The 14,292-nt window shown below is 39.4% G+C and overlaps 1 protein-coding gene across 3 annotated transcripts in view; it reads left to right on the top strand.

Moving 5' to 3' along the window:
- KIAA1217 (KIAA1217 ortholog) overlaps positions 1 to 14,292 on the top strand; it is a 372,473-nt gene that overhangs the window by 116,303 nt on the left and 241,878 nt on the right. Inside the window, exon 1 of one of the 3 annotated variants that reach the window (XM_032180901.1) lies at positions 6,893 to 7,035. The exons of the other annotated variants lie outside the window; for them this stretch is intronic. The gene's annotated coding sequence lies outside the window, so the exon portion shown is untranslated. Of the gene's footprint in view, positions 1 to 6,892; positions 7,036 to 14,292 lie in introns of those variants that run through there. 3 annotated transcript variants of the gene reach the window in all.

The following is a 14,292-nucleotide window of genomic DNA, read 5'->3' as shown; positions in this document are numbered from 1 at the left end:
GGTGTTACTGATGGGACTTTGCTGGGTGAGGAGTACCTAAGCTTCTTCATCCTCCTCTTAGTGTATGAATTGATTACCATCACACCTGTAGTTTGTCTTTGTTCCAGTCACTTCTTATAGTCACTTTTATTTTGCCCATGCTGGTAATGTAGAACTTGAGGATAAAGGAGGAATATTGAAACAACAAAAATGGCTTATCAATGCATCGCCCATATAGGCAGGATTCTGTCAGTCAAGGTTTGCATTTATTTGTCTCCTGGCATATCCAGTCTGTTCCTATTTTGTACCAGTTTCCTCTTTTCTTCATTCCAAGATTTCATTCAAACCATCATATAGGCTTATTTTCTGCAAGGCATGTTTATCTTCTGTAAGACTTTAAGCTCTCCATGTTGTATTTTTGATATGTTAGAGCTCTTCCAAAGGTTATTCTTTTATTAAGAGGTAGTTGTTTGAAAATGATGATGCAGAAAGCTAGAGAAGGCTTGTAGATATGCTAAAACAAATTAGCAACTAACATTTGAATGTAACATGTTCTCCGGAGTAAAATGTCAGTGCAGTGCTTCATAGATTAGACTGTCCATAGTTTCACTTATATAATTTCAGAAGAGATTTTGAAACTTCAACACTTTTATTAAAAACTATTAAAGTTATAAATATGACAAAAGATATTTTGTGCGTATCTTCAAAATGCTTTAAGAATCTAATGTGAAATAACTGCAGATGTGGAAAGCAATATTCATATGTTATCTAAAAATGAAGTAATGGTAATAATCTCCTGTGATTTATGGCTGATGGGGTATTCCTTTAAGAACATATTGGAGCTAAACTTTTATTTGAGATGATTAAAATATCAGAGAAAGTGAAACAACTTTAAGATTATATATATTTTAGCATTTTTAATCATTACAGCTAGCGTAGTATCAAGAACAGTCCAATCACACATCCATTTTGTAGACTTTAGTAAATAATTTGCATAAGGAATCAGCCTTTGAGTTTTCTATTATTCAGTGAGTGGTTGCTATATAGAAAAAGGTAAAATTCTGGAAAAAAAAAAAAAGTATTTGTTATGAGTTGCATGGACAGTTGCTCTCAGCTGAATGCTTGTTTTGGAACTGCATAGTGATTAACATCATCACACCAGTACAACATACCCAAGTCTACCATCCCAGCTGGCACCAACTGGAAATCATAGTAACAACCTTGGCAGTTCAAATGTTATCAGATGTGTTTGCGCACAAATGCCCCATTGCTTTGATCCATACGTCCCATCCAATGAGTGGAAGCTGTTACACGTGTGCAAAAGTGCTCAGGCTCATAGAACCCTTCAGGTGGGAGAGGCAACCAAGTACAATGGTCAAAAAGCACCCTGAGGACAGAACACCACCAGGTCAGGGATAGCTGTGATTAGAAAAATCGTAACCATGACATACTTAAGTATATGTAAATACTTTATTAGCAGGCTGCAGATCTGAGTACTCAGGAAAATATGGGATTTTAAGGTATTGAACCAAAGACATCATAAGATGTGGAAGTGACAGAATAATAAAGAGAATTTATTCTGCCCTTTCTGATAGCACTTCTGGTTTGGGGGCAGAATAAGGTGTTCAGATTCCATACTTCTACCTGAAGGCTTCTACATTTAAGAAAGGTTTTGCTATGGTTGCTTAATTTTCTAAAACTTCAAGAAAAAGAATTAAACTAGACCTGAAGGGTTTCTCTCTGATTTTGATTTTGATTTTTTTTTTTTTATTATTATTTTTTAAGTCTTGGAGCTGGGATTGAATTTTTATAGCTGAATAGTAAATCTCTGGAACAGGGCTTCCTTATAGAAATGACAACTTGGCTTTAATTATAGCATCTTCTAGGCAGCTATTATATTACAACAGGACCCTTAACAGACTTTATTTTTTTAAGACCATATTAAACATATTAAACAGGACTTGAAATAATTACTGCTTGCTTTCTGTTGGAGGGTTCACCTGTCACTGAATGATTGACTAGATTCCTTTTACCTGGTTTATTTTTCCAATAAGATTTTTTTTAGATGTGTGAAATATTTTAAAATGAATCTCAATATATTGAACATGAAACCCTTTCTGTATTATACATACTGTACAACTATTTCAGTAATCATATAGGGGAAAATAAAGCACTGGCACAGAGTTCTAAGAAAGCTTTAACATCTGCAAAATTAGCTTGTCACTAATTTTGCATGCTTCAGTTACTAGAAAATGTACCTCTCTGATGCATTAAACTTTTTTTATCACATTACATACCTATCTGTGATTTGCATCTGAAATTGTTTTCATCACTGATCTTGTTCTTTTTTTGCCTTTACATTTATTTCTCATTTCACACTGAAAATGTTATACCATCTGGTTACTTGCTCAATTTTGTAAAGAGAAGACTTCATTAATTTACGATTTTAACTTCTGCACCTGCAACTTCCATTTACTCATGTACCAGTTGTTGCTTCTTAATAGTGTTGAAACACTCTGCTGGATATGAAATATTTGTGTACGTAAGTTACTCTTTTCTTTAGGCAGTTGTAGGTCAAAATGTGGAAGAGGATTTGGTGAAAGAAGAGTGAGGAGAGATCTCTAATCATCATTTTTCCTACAGACCAAGAAAACACCACATAGTAAACCACATGGCACCAGCTACCAACTTTTCCTGCTTTGCATGCTAGGGATCCTCTCCTCTACCCAGCTCTTTATGTGGGAATGTAAACTAGAACTTCATGGGTGCCCAAAAAAGGAAATTTCAAGCTTTGCAAATGCTTTGTTTGGATTAATAACATCTCTAGTCATGTTTCCTTTATCCCAAGGGGCACAAACGTTACTTAAGTTAATAGCTGTATAATAACCTACTTAATATGCTATGGTAAAAATGCCTTCTGTTACCTAACTTGCAACAAATTCTCACTGTCATATTTCAGCAGTAATTTATTTTCTAGGCAGGAAAGAGGAGACTTGTATTTTGAAGCTAATAGGACATCATTTTAAACTGTGTGTGGAAAGTGTATGGTATTCTAAAAATACTACTTGCTCACATATATGTGGCTATTCAAAAGCAGAAACTGCACTGTTGGTCCCCTAATATTAATTTATATTGTGTAAGGCAGTGACAGACTTTATTCTTTGACCCAAAGCAGTAGAATACTTCACCATCACCTGACAAACAGAAGTACTTTGATGCTTAATGGTATGTTACATCAATGAGTTGTGTTCTTTCTAGGTAGTTCAAGTTGGCTACGTGAAATCTAAGGGAAAAGGGGTTGGGTTGGTTTTGGTGGTTTGCTGTTTTTTCTTGGTCTGTTTTTTGTGTGTCAGATTTTTTTTTCTTTGTTTGTTTTTAAAGCAGTTCAAAAGAGTGCCTTGGGGCTTCAGAAAGACCTGATGAAAGCCTTGATGCCTGGGGAGCTTCATTAGGAACCTGTGGAGGAGGAGGAGGCTGGATGGCAGGGAGGGGTCAGCCCAGAGCTTCAAGGGAGCCTGGTGGGGGGACTTTGGCAGGTGGAGTGAGGGTTATGGGGAGTTGGCAGCACCCCTGGGCCACATGCTCTCACGCTGCTTTGTCCCATGAGTGAAGTGATTCACTGTGCCTAGATCCAACCTGAAATGCAATCAGCTGTGCAACATGGGCTTATATTTTGGTGTGTGCTTTTTGTTGTTGTTGTTTTTGAGAGGCCTGAAATATAGATGCTTATAGCTGGAATCACCTACTTCACAGCTAAGGGCCTTTAAAACAAACAAACTAGACCTTCTTTGAGAACACTGACACAGACTATAAAATGCTAAAAGAGAGTAATGACCAGAAAGGAAGCATATTCCCCAGAGGGGAAATCAGGCACGGGACACTTTAATTGCTAGGACACCGGAGAAAGAAGTTTGGGCATCTCCTGCCAGAGAGATTTAAAATTATAAAATAGATTATAAATAGGCTCTGAATGTTTTCTTGGCAATACAGACTCAAGGTATGGGAAGGCACCTCTGGAGATCTGCCAGTTTGCCCCATAGTGGGTTGCTCAGGGCTGTGCCTGGCTGGGTGTTGTTCTCACCCATGGACAAAGACTGCGCCACCACTGTGTGCAGCCAGTGCCAGCATCTGACCACCCTCACTGTAAAAAAGCTTTTTCTTAAGTGGAATGTCCTGTATTTCAGTTAGATCCTGTTTCTTCTTGTCCTGTCGCTGGGTACCACTGGGAAGGGTCTGGCTCCCACTCCTTTTATCCCCCATCAGGTATCTATACACATGGATAAGACCCCCCTGAGCCTCCCCCAGGCTGAATAGTCCCAGCTCTCCCAGTCTCTCCCCACAGGACACACTATCATTAGGCAAGTGGATGATGTTGAGGTATCATGATATTACCGGAAAACCTAGTCTTTGACTGACTGGAGTATTCTGGGAATTACTTGTTTGAGGAACAATGTCTAAATTGCCCAATTTCTGCATTGCTGTGCCTCTGCTTTGAGACTGGGAGGTTCTTCCATGTCAGAGGCACATGTCGGTGAGTTCACTGCTGCTTGTCTCACAGTGCACTGGTGTCACTTTTATATCCAAGTGGACAAGACTTGGGGCCCATGCTTTGCCTGTCAGAGGCAGATGGATGTTTCCCTTTTCCCAAACCTAGTTCTAGTTGTGAAGACAGCCTTAGGAAAAAAATGAATTCATGATGTCCTAATTTCACTTAGAAATTAAATTAAGGTTATGTGTAAGGTGACTGTATAGATAGGCTCCTGCTTCACAGAGGAGGCTGCTGCTTCCAAGAGCACCCTGTTCATGCCAAGGGTGCTCAGTTAGGCTGCAGTGTGCAGTAATTTCAGTAGGGTTTTGCATGAGCAGTACTGATTCCCAAATCAAGCCACCTTTGTTTATGCTATCACTCAGAGATGGATTTTACATTGCAATTGTCTTGTGCTTGGGGGAATTAATATATGTATAAATATATATATGTATGCACAGTATCAGAAGCCTTATTATAACTTCTTTAAAACTCTTCTAAGCGTAGAGTATTTGCATTTGATAAAGATATCAGAGTGGAAGATCTTCAAAATAACTCTGTTTGCAAAACAGTCTGGGATCTGTGGAGGGAGTGACAGCACTTCTTAGGTTCAGTGCAGCTAAGATCTCATGCACTCACTGGCTCTTCACTTTTTCTCTGTCTTCTTCACTCATTCCTCACTCCAGTCGTGCGATGAACTCTCCATTTGTGCCCTTGCTTCATCACTGCTTCTTTGCTCTTCTGTATGACCTGCTGTGTGCACACTGCTAATCAGCCCAGAGCTCCCCTCTGGTCTGTCAGGTCCCTTCTGGTTTATCAAAGTCTTTCTGCTCAGAGATACTTTAGTAAAACAATATGCAGCATGTTATCAATATGATGGCAAGATTTGCTATTATAGCACTTAATCTGTACCATACTTGATGGGGCAGCAAAGCAATAGACAATATGCTTTATACAGGAAGCATAAACAATTACCTCTTCAATGTGGGACTCTTGAAAAAATATATGGAAATAGTATGCAAAAATTTGACTGCTTTGCACAATTACTGTCTCAGAAAATGAGGAATGTCTGTAATAATTTAGTCATGTTTTCCTGTCTTTTTGCTTGATAAGCATTTCTGCTAAATAACTATTAGTATTTTAGCTCTGGTAGTATTGATTTGTGTGTTTGTTCTAGCTCTGAAATAATACGGTCCCTTGCACTCTGTTTTTGGCATAGCGTCGCGGTTGCCTGGGATATTGAGGAATACATTTTAAAATGCAGTGTGAAGATTTTACTGTAACTGTAGCTGTGATGTTTTCTTTGGCTTACACTCTTCTGTTGTGTTTTGTGTTTGTAGTTTTTTTCTTCTCCCCTTGGAAGTTGTTTGCAAAATTACGGTGAGTGGAATTTTCTTTTTGTGCATCCAAATACTCTGAGACTTGGCACCATTCACAAGCACAGGACTGCCAGAGAAAGTTTGGGAGGCTTTGTCTAGGCATTTTCAAAGGAAAGCACCCAGGAACTGAGGTTTGAAATAATGTAGCCTGAGGTCGTATGCAAGAGGCCAGGCTTTTTGTAGGTACATATATTTCAGTGAAAGAAAGAAAAAGTACAGTGGGCAATACTCTGAGCAATGTTCTTTCCTTGGCAGTGGTGTAAGCGATGCAGGTTAATAATGAGGGATTTAGGCCATTTTTTTTTCCATAACAGGTGATATTTGCTGTCAATCCTTCATTTATTTTGGTGAATTGGAAAATACAACTGTGGGAGAACATGCCTCATTTAATCCAATTTAAGCTTGTGCCATCCCTAACTCAAAGAAACATACCCTTGGTACCAGGCTTTAACCATACAACGCTTAAGCGGTGCAATTTTGGCGTTATGATGAAGCAAGCTGCTGACACAGGGAAGCATTTGTTGGAAGGAGAGGCGGCTGGGAGAGGAATGCAGGGGGGTCCCGGGGCGCAAAGGTGCCCCCGTGCCTGGGTGGCATTTCCCAGTGCACCTGGGTAGGTGGGGCATCTCCAGCAGCTCCTCGCCCCTGCACGCCGCAGCCTTGGCAGCCCCTGGAAGAGCATCTGCTCCCCAGGGCACGCGCTGGAGCAGCCTCGCCTGCTCTCCCCTCGCAGGCATTTTACATTCCACAGGTCTGGGAGATGTGGGCTGTGTGACCACCCCGTCTGTGCCTGTTGTTTAAAACTGATCGAACTGGCAGCACGCCGCTTCAAACCCAGCTGCAACTGCACGAGCCGGCTCCTCAGCCTCTGTGCTGGGGGAAGGATTTTTAGAATTTGCTTTTTGGAGCAGGTAAATTCCTGCAGAGTCAGAATGTCCAAACCCTCTCGCTTGGCTCGACCTTTACCAGCTAATACAGCTCCTAAATCACCTTCGTCTCGGAAAGAAGATTTTAACAGCCGGTCGCGAAAAATTAGTTTAGGTGAAAAGATTTTGAGAGCTGGCAGTGAAGGAAACCTGGTTAAACAGCATCAGCAAGAGCAGGTGGAAATCACAGAAGTGCTTGTGCCACGGAGAGCTCCTTTTCTGAAAGGTAACCATTTATTTCACACTGTAAAATGAATAATTAAATGGATTTGCAATTACTGGCTTTTTAATAAACCCCAAACATCAATTATTTTACAATTGTGTGTGCATGTGTGTGTGCATCTGCATGTTGGTTCTAACTGACAGATTATAGTACATAAAGCATTTGTTTTGGAAATAAAAGGACTCAAAACATTTTTGTTTGTTTGTGTTTAGGTGCTGTACACAAGGACAAAATGTTTGTCCATAAAAGTAGTAAATCACAATGTTTTACAGTCGAAATCTGACCCTGCATTGTGAAGCTTTATTTGGAATGATAATTTGTAAATCTGAACGAGTGTCAGAAAGATTAAATAACATAGGAAAATGCACATCAGTGCAGCCACAGTCTCATTCAGTGTTGCAAGGAAAACTCCTGTCCGTATGTCCTAATAAGGCAGCTGTTTGTAGATTTCTTGTACAAAAACTGAACAGATCAAGTGTATTTCAAAAGGCTTATGTGCTTTTAGAGTGCAAGCAAATGTGGAGGATAATATAAGATTACGATCTACTCTCAGTTATCTGTTAAGCAAGAGGCTGCAGGAACATTCCCATTACCTCTTTAACTTAGTTTTGGTGACGTTACTCCTTAGAACTGCATCGAAAAGTAGCCATTTAATCTGCAGGGTGAAAAATGAGGGTAAGTTTCCATAATATTAGGAAATAGTAGTAGTAGTATTCTAATTGGGCTTTTAATAGATTTGGTATTTAAATAGGAATAAGAAGTAAAATTCTTTCAATCCCAAAGAGAAATTACTGCCCCTTCTGTCCTAAATACATAGGAAGAGAAAGAGTAAATCACAGACCTCTGTAACTTGAAACTGTGTATTTTCATTTCACACATATGGCATCCAAGGTTACAGTTTTTGTTCTTGGCTGAATAAGCTTTAAAAGATCCCCTTTTTTCCTTTTTTTTTTCTCTCTCTCTCTCTTTTTTTTTTTTTTTTTTTTTTTTCTCCCTGCAGTATGACTTTTATTATTTCTCAAAGAAGGGAGAAGTGATGACACCTAATCTTACTCAGGGAGATGGATGATCTGTTTGTTTCTACAAAGGAAACTGGGTCTGAAGCACTTTATTAAAGGCAGAAGAGAGCAAATAGAAAAACTGGAGGTGGGAGGGCTTAAACTTCTGGTCTCGCTCAGAGACCGTCTGCTTGTTTAGCAATGTAATGTGGAAACTCATTTTTGAACTTGTGATGTATACAAGAAAGTAAAACATTAATTTCAAAAAAAGCAGATGTACAATTTTGTCCATCCTGGTAACCAAATATTTATTGATGCTTTGGTAAATGATGTTTCCCAGTCAAATTTTATACAATTTTAAAACTTCCCTGGAAAACCCTGTAACAGTAGGCTTATGGTTTTCACCACGTTAAAGGGCTTGAAAAAGCAGCTTGTCCTCTTTATGTTATCTCATTTGCTCAGTGCCTTGAGAAAAGAAAGTTATGTAGGATTTACTGAATAGCAAGTGTGCCCTTTTAAGGGATGTGATTTTTATGGAACTCCTGGGGCCTGCTTTTACTCATTTCATTTAAATGCTTCTGGGCTATCTAATGCTCTGCAACTAACAGCAAGGGTTGCACTCACTGCTCCGTGTTTTAGGTGGGATTTCTCCTGAAGAAAAACCTAGTGGTTATCAGTAACGCTGCAACCTGGCATGTGCTTTTAGTATTTATGGCATTAAGCTTACTGTTTTCTGGAGCATGAATTAATCCCTGTAATGTACTGCCTCTATGCATTTTGATGATTTGTGTACATTAGGCAAGATGTTGCTGTGAGTTGTTTTTGCAAGAGATGTCGAAAAACAAATATTGATACTGCCAAAGTGTTACAAGGGAGGTGGAAAGGCAGAGTGCAGAGCTTATCTCTGAAACTGCAACTGGCCCTAAATGGATCCAAAGCATGGGCAAAAGTGATGGGAAAGATGCTGTTCAGCGTGAAGCAGGTGCAGAGCTGGATGGTGGCAGGGTGGCAGCCTTGGCAGAAACTGAAAGAAACAGAAGGGTACAGGATCCACGGGGCAGCACCCTGGAGGTGATGCTGAGTGCTGCAGGAATATGTGAGTAGCGACCAAAGGGTGTTTGTGTGGTCTTGTAGAGGTAATTCAGGGAAATGAGAGAGGTATCAGGGGCAGGTATGGGCTGAATACGATGGCTGAAACTGGGGATGTGGGGAGGGGAGGCTGAGAGCTCAAATGAGAGGAGAATTGGGGTTTGGAGGAGAACGGATGGCAGAGGCCCAGATGTTAGGAGCAGGTAGATCAGAGAGGCTGGTACAGGGAAATGTCAGAAGGCTCTGTCGGGTGGGATGCAGGCTTCTGGACAAGCTAACATGGAAGAGGGGGACCTGCTTGACTGGACCTTTGTTTTTTTTCACAATGGTGAAACCTTGTGACCCTGTGTGCATGCTAATCTTCTAATCTTGCCTTCTAATCTTGCTCCCTGTGGGACAGCAACCTGTGACTGCTGGACCAGTGAGCTTGGCATGGTGGCATTTACAGTTCCCTTGAACCTCTTTTAAATTAAAACCAAAGAGATAACATGCATGAGTGGTGTCAATAGACAGCTCTCCAGCAAAGCTAAGTGCTCAACAGGTAGGAAGTCCAAAACTGTGCCTACAATTTAAATGGGACTGCAAGGCGTGATGTTTCCTTTTAATTGTGATTATATGTAGAGGATGGTTTGTTTTTTTCTGCAGGATCCCTGCGTTGCTTTGTGCAAGGGATGAGTTGTGCTCAACAGATAAGTTGGATTGCATAGGCAGTGAGGCAGATAGAGGCAGAGAGAAAAGGCATTATAATTAAAGCCATTAAAGGCTGGAGTGGATTTATCTCTGCCTCTGCCACAGAGCTCTGCGTGGTGGACATAACGCGTTAATGTTTACAGGTGAATGCTGGCTGTCTGGATTTGTTTTTTGGTTTAGTTTCTGGGTGTAAGGCTGAAACCAAGGGTCTGACCTTCAATGCTGAACACACATAACGGCAACTGAAGTCAGTGTCAGCTGTGCTTTTATTGCATAAGTACTGCCTGATGCAAAGGACTCGAGAAGGTCGCCTTCTACTTATCCATTGCTCTTCTCCTGAATTTAATGAACTTCATTGACCATAATTTCTGTGGTTGCCTGCTTCTCATCTCAATATATACTAAAAAAAAAAAAAAAAAAAAAAAGGCAGAAGGGGTAGAATAAGATCCTTAATTTATAGGGACTGTTGTGAGAACAGCATTTTACAAATACCTGCTTTAGTGCAGTAATGAGGGATACAACATTTGTTGCTTGGTCATCAGACCAAGGTCAGACAAGCAGGTGGTATGCAGACCCCAAGTGCACACCCTGAATGTAAGCTCAGCATCAGCTGAGGAGTTCATGGATGTGCCGTAGGATGGAGGGATGCAGTACAGCCATCCCCCACTGCTGTGTGGCACCCAAGAGAGCCAGGCTGTCATTTCCCTGTGACCAGTACAGGGGGGAAACAGTCCTGAAGGTGTGGCAGTCACTGCTCTTGAGGGATATCTCTTCCCAGAAACTGCACTGATTGCCCTGCCTCTCTTTGCCTGTTCTAGCTTTTCTCTTAAAACCTTCTGTTTGGTTTCCTTCCACTCTGTCCCCACACTGGCAGCCACTGTGCAGGGCTCTACTCCACCCTGGACGTGGCCAAGCAAAGCTCATCACTGCCCACACCCCTGGAGGTCAGGAGCTTGGCTCTTTTCTATCTTACCAGCAGCAGCAGTGACCTCTCTGGAGCCGGGGGCTGAGGGAACCCAGCCCACTGCCGTCCAGGTTTTTGGTTTGAAGAAAAAGTGGAGATACATAAACCTTTCATATTTCATTCTGTTTTAAGACCAAATCAATTAAAATACGTTTTTTATTTCACCTCTGGGATACATTGCTGATAGAGAAGCTTTATGGATTTCTGTCACCCATACTTTCCTCCAAGAAAAGCAGACTATACTACCAACAGTCTTTTCAATTTCCTTTCTCTGTCCTATATTATTGAGCTTTGATATTTGTTTTATTATTTGGCTTCACATTATTTCACTTCACTTTATTTTTCACTCCATTTTCTTCCATTAGATTTTCCTCCTTTGTTCTGTGTTATTTAATTTGCAGACTATGGTCATTGGAATGCAACATTTAGAGTAAAACTCTTGGTATTTCATGTTCAGCTGAACCCATAACTAGACGAAACTGTTTTGTCCCATCCCTAGTTATTAGATAGGGGGCCAAAGGACTTTGGGGATATCTTGGGATTCATATCTATGGGTTCTTCATGCAAAACAAGCAATAACAGCACCATAAAAAGTGGAATTAATTATGGCTTTCCCATTATATTTTTATGACAAACTCCAATAGTGACTATATAATCCATATGTGTATTACTAATTATCTCAAAGCTTGTTACGGTTTTTAAGTGAAGAGGTATTAAATCATGGGCAAAGTTTGGATATTATTCTTTCTGACATTCAAGTAACATCTATGGAATTTTTAAGGCCAAGGACTTTATCTCTCAGGAACTTCCATTTCACAGCATTTCCTGACAGAGATGTACCTACAAATCCAGAACACATGTAAGATTAGGAGTTAGCCTTCCAAGGAACTTCATTATTAAAAGAATAGCAAAGCAAGGAATGTTTTTATTTAGCCTACAGTATTTTTGTTTCCTCTGCAACTGTTTAATATTCATAAAGACAGAAAACTCAGATCTTATAAGTACTTGTATATACAATTGTTCGTTATCTCACAAATTTAATGGTAGCTGTCTTTTTTTTACCACCAGCACATATTTTTCTGCTTGTAAAATGCATAGTTTTACTGCGAGCTTAAAAAAAAAAAAAAATCAGAAATTTTACTGTCTTTTACAGTGTAGTCTGAAAACCTGAAACTAGGATTGGTATCAGATGCGTGTGTCTTAATATGGTTAATTGTTCAAAATTTCAAGCTTGAGACATACAGCTTTGCAAATCAATAAGGCATGTATAATTTCATTTTGGTATGTTAGTATAAGAAATGAACAAAATATTATGGACCCTTTGATATCAAAATAGAAAAGAAATCTAGATAAAAACTTCTCAGGCTGGAAAAGAACATTATTAAAATACCTCTTGGAATTTAAAATTGCACTGCAGAACCAGGGATCAGTTATGAGGTAGTGAACATTCTTTCATTGCCGATGTACATTTATTTCCATAGCCATTGATGTATGGCTTCACCTGGAGGATGAATAGGGCAACAGAACATGTTTTCTTTCAATTAAGATTATGCAGTATATAAACTGGAGTTATGGATATTGAAAACTGAATGTCTGTACATTTGTTTAGGTAAGGGATGATGGGACAATTTCTGTTCTTATTTGCTGTGAGGTTATGACTCAGACCCAAGCATAAAATATATTTCATTTTTTTTTGTTTGTTTTTTTTTTTAAGCATGATTTCTTGCAAAAAATTGGTCATGTCAAAACACTCTGGCAGTCCGTCCCTCATCGGTAACCTTTTTATCTATTATCTGAATTTGTGCAATTATGATGGAAAGGTAAGTGTCTCAAAAATACTGCTTTTCTGTGATATACTGTATACACTGTATGCTGTATAGGATACTCTGTCTTGCACCTGTCAAATACTGCACATCTATATTTTTCTATAATTTTTTGAAAATTGCTGGTGGGTGGAGAAGGAAGACCTGATTAATATCATGTTCAGGGAAAAGCTGCAGCGCATGTTCAAGTCTTCTCACCCATCAGAGAATTCACATATGGGTGAGACCTCAGGAAAACCATACCCCAGGGTACGGTTTTAGCTCAGGTTAGTTCAGGTTGTAGCTCACAACTTAGACAATTCATCAGAGAAGCAAAATACAGACTGTGGAGGAGATTGCAGTGTGCATTCAGCTTCAAAATGTTTCCATCAGAATTCATGCAATCTAAGTATAATTCAGTTTACTAAGTCAGTGGTCAATCACCTAAAAAAATGTGCAGTGGAAACCAGGTTACAGTAGTTGCACTGCTTATGGAACTATTTTTCAATTGCAAAAGTGTATCCACCTTGAAATCTCTTCCTTTGGGACCTGTCAGAATTGGAAATAGATCATTATGGATTCCCTTGGGAAGCTCATGATCTTCCATTTCTTATTCTATAAGGGCTAGTAATATGGGATGTGGAGGAAAGCCACCAAAACCCTCCACAACTCTGGGAGACCTTAAACCATCTAGACAAGGGAATTTTGCAGAGGCTACAATTTTGGGAAGAAATAGGAATAATTTCTGTAAAGACTGATTTTTTTTTAAATTGTGTCTCTCTGGAATCAGCCGGTAGTTTTCAAGTTATTTTAAAGTTGTTAGGGAGATGAATAGGTAGCACAGATTGGAGGTACCTGAAAGTACATGATTAACATATCCATGTTCCATATCATTATCACTTAGTCATGCATAAGGTATAAGTGTATATTTCATATAGAGTATATAACTTTTTACGTATATGCAAAATTTATAGTGGTTTAAGATTTAAGTGTCATGGTTGAATATGAACCATAGTATTTTGGTATTAGAGGTTTCAGTAGATGCCAGTCAAACAGTATCTTTTAAATCTGGAATAATTTTGCAAAACTTGGATGAGAAAGCTTAAAAATATTATTCCCAACTGCTGAAAATCTCCCTAGTCTGGTTGTTTCTGCAAAATACTTTTTTTCTTTTCAGAACTGATGGTACAAATACAGCTTGTATGATTTTAAATTGTGTCCTGCTGTCAAAACAAGAGCTAGAGTTTTGAAATGAAACAGTAACTTTCAGGTTTCTGCATTTATTTATCACTGTAGATATTCTAGTAGACTAAAGTGTTACTTGTGAGTTCAGTTTTAATAAGTTTATTTGTATTGTCATACAAATGCAAAGAATTATATTGTCATACAAGACAGGAATTGTTCTACAGTTGAGAGTTTCTTGTTAGGAAGTGGATAGAACATCATGTGTATGTGACAGAAATAGCAACACCCAGGTATTTAATATCATAGAATTATAGAATGGTTTGGGTTGGAAAGGACCTCGAAGATCACCCAATTCCAACCCCCCTGCCACGGGCAGGGACACCTCCCACCAGACCAGGTTGCCCAAAGCCCCATCCAGCCTGACCTTGAACACTTCCAGGGATGGGGCATCCACAGCTTCTCTGGGCAACCTGCGCCAGTGCCTCATTATCCTCATTGTGAGGAATTTCTTCCTAATGTCTTACCTAAATCT

The sequence above is a fragment of the Aythya fuligula genome, chromosome 2, assembly GCF_009819795.1.
Source record: "Aythya fuligula isolate bAytFul2 chromosome 2, bAytFul2.pri, whole genome shotgun sequence".
In the NCBI taxonomy this organism is placed as follows: domain Eukaryota; kingdom Metazoa; phylum Chordata; class Aves; order Anseriformes; family Anatidae; genus Aythya; species Aythya fuligula.
This window is presented reverse-complemented; position numbering and strand designations above follow the sequence as displayed.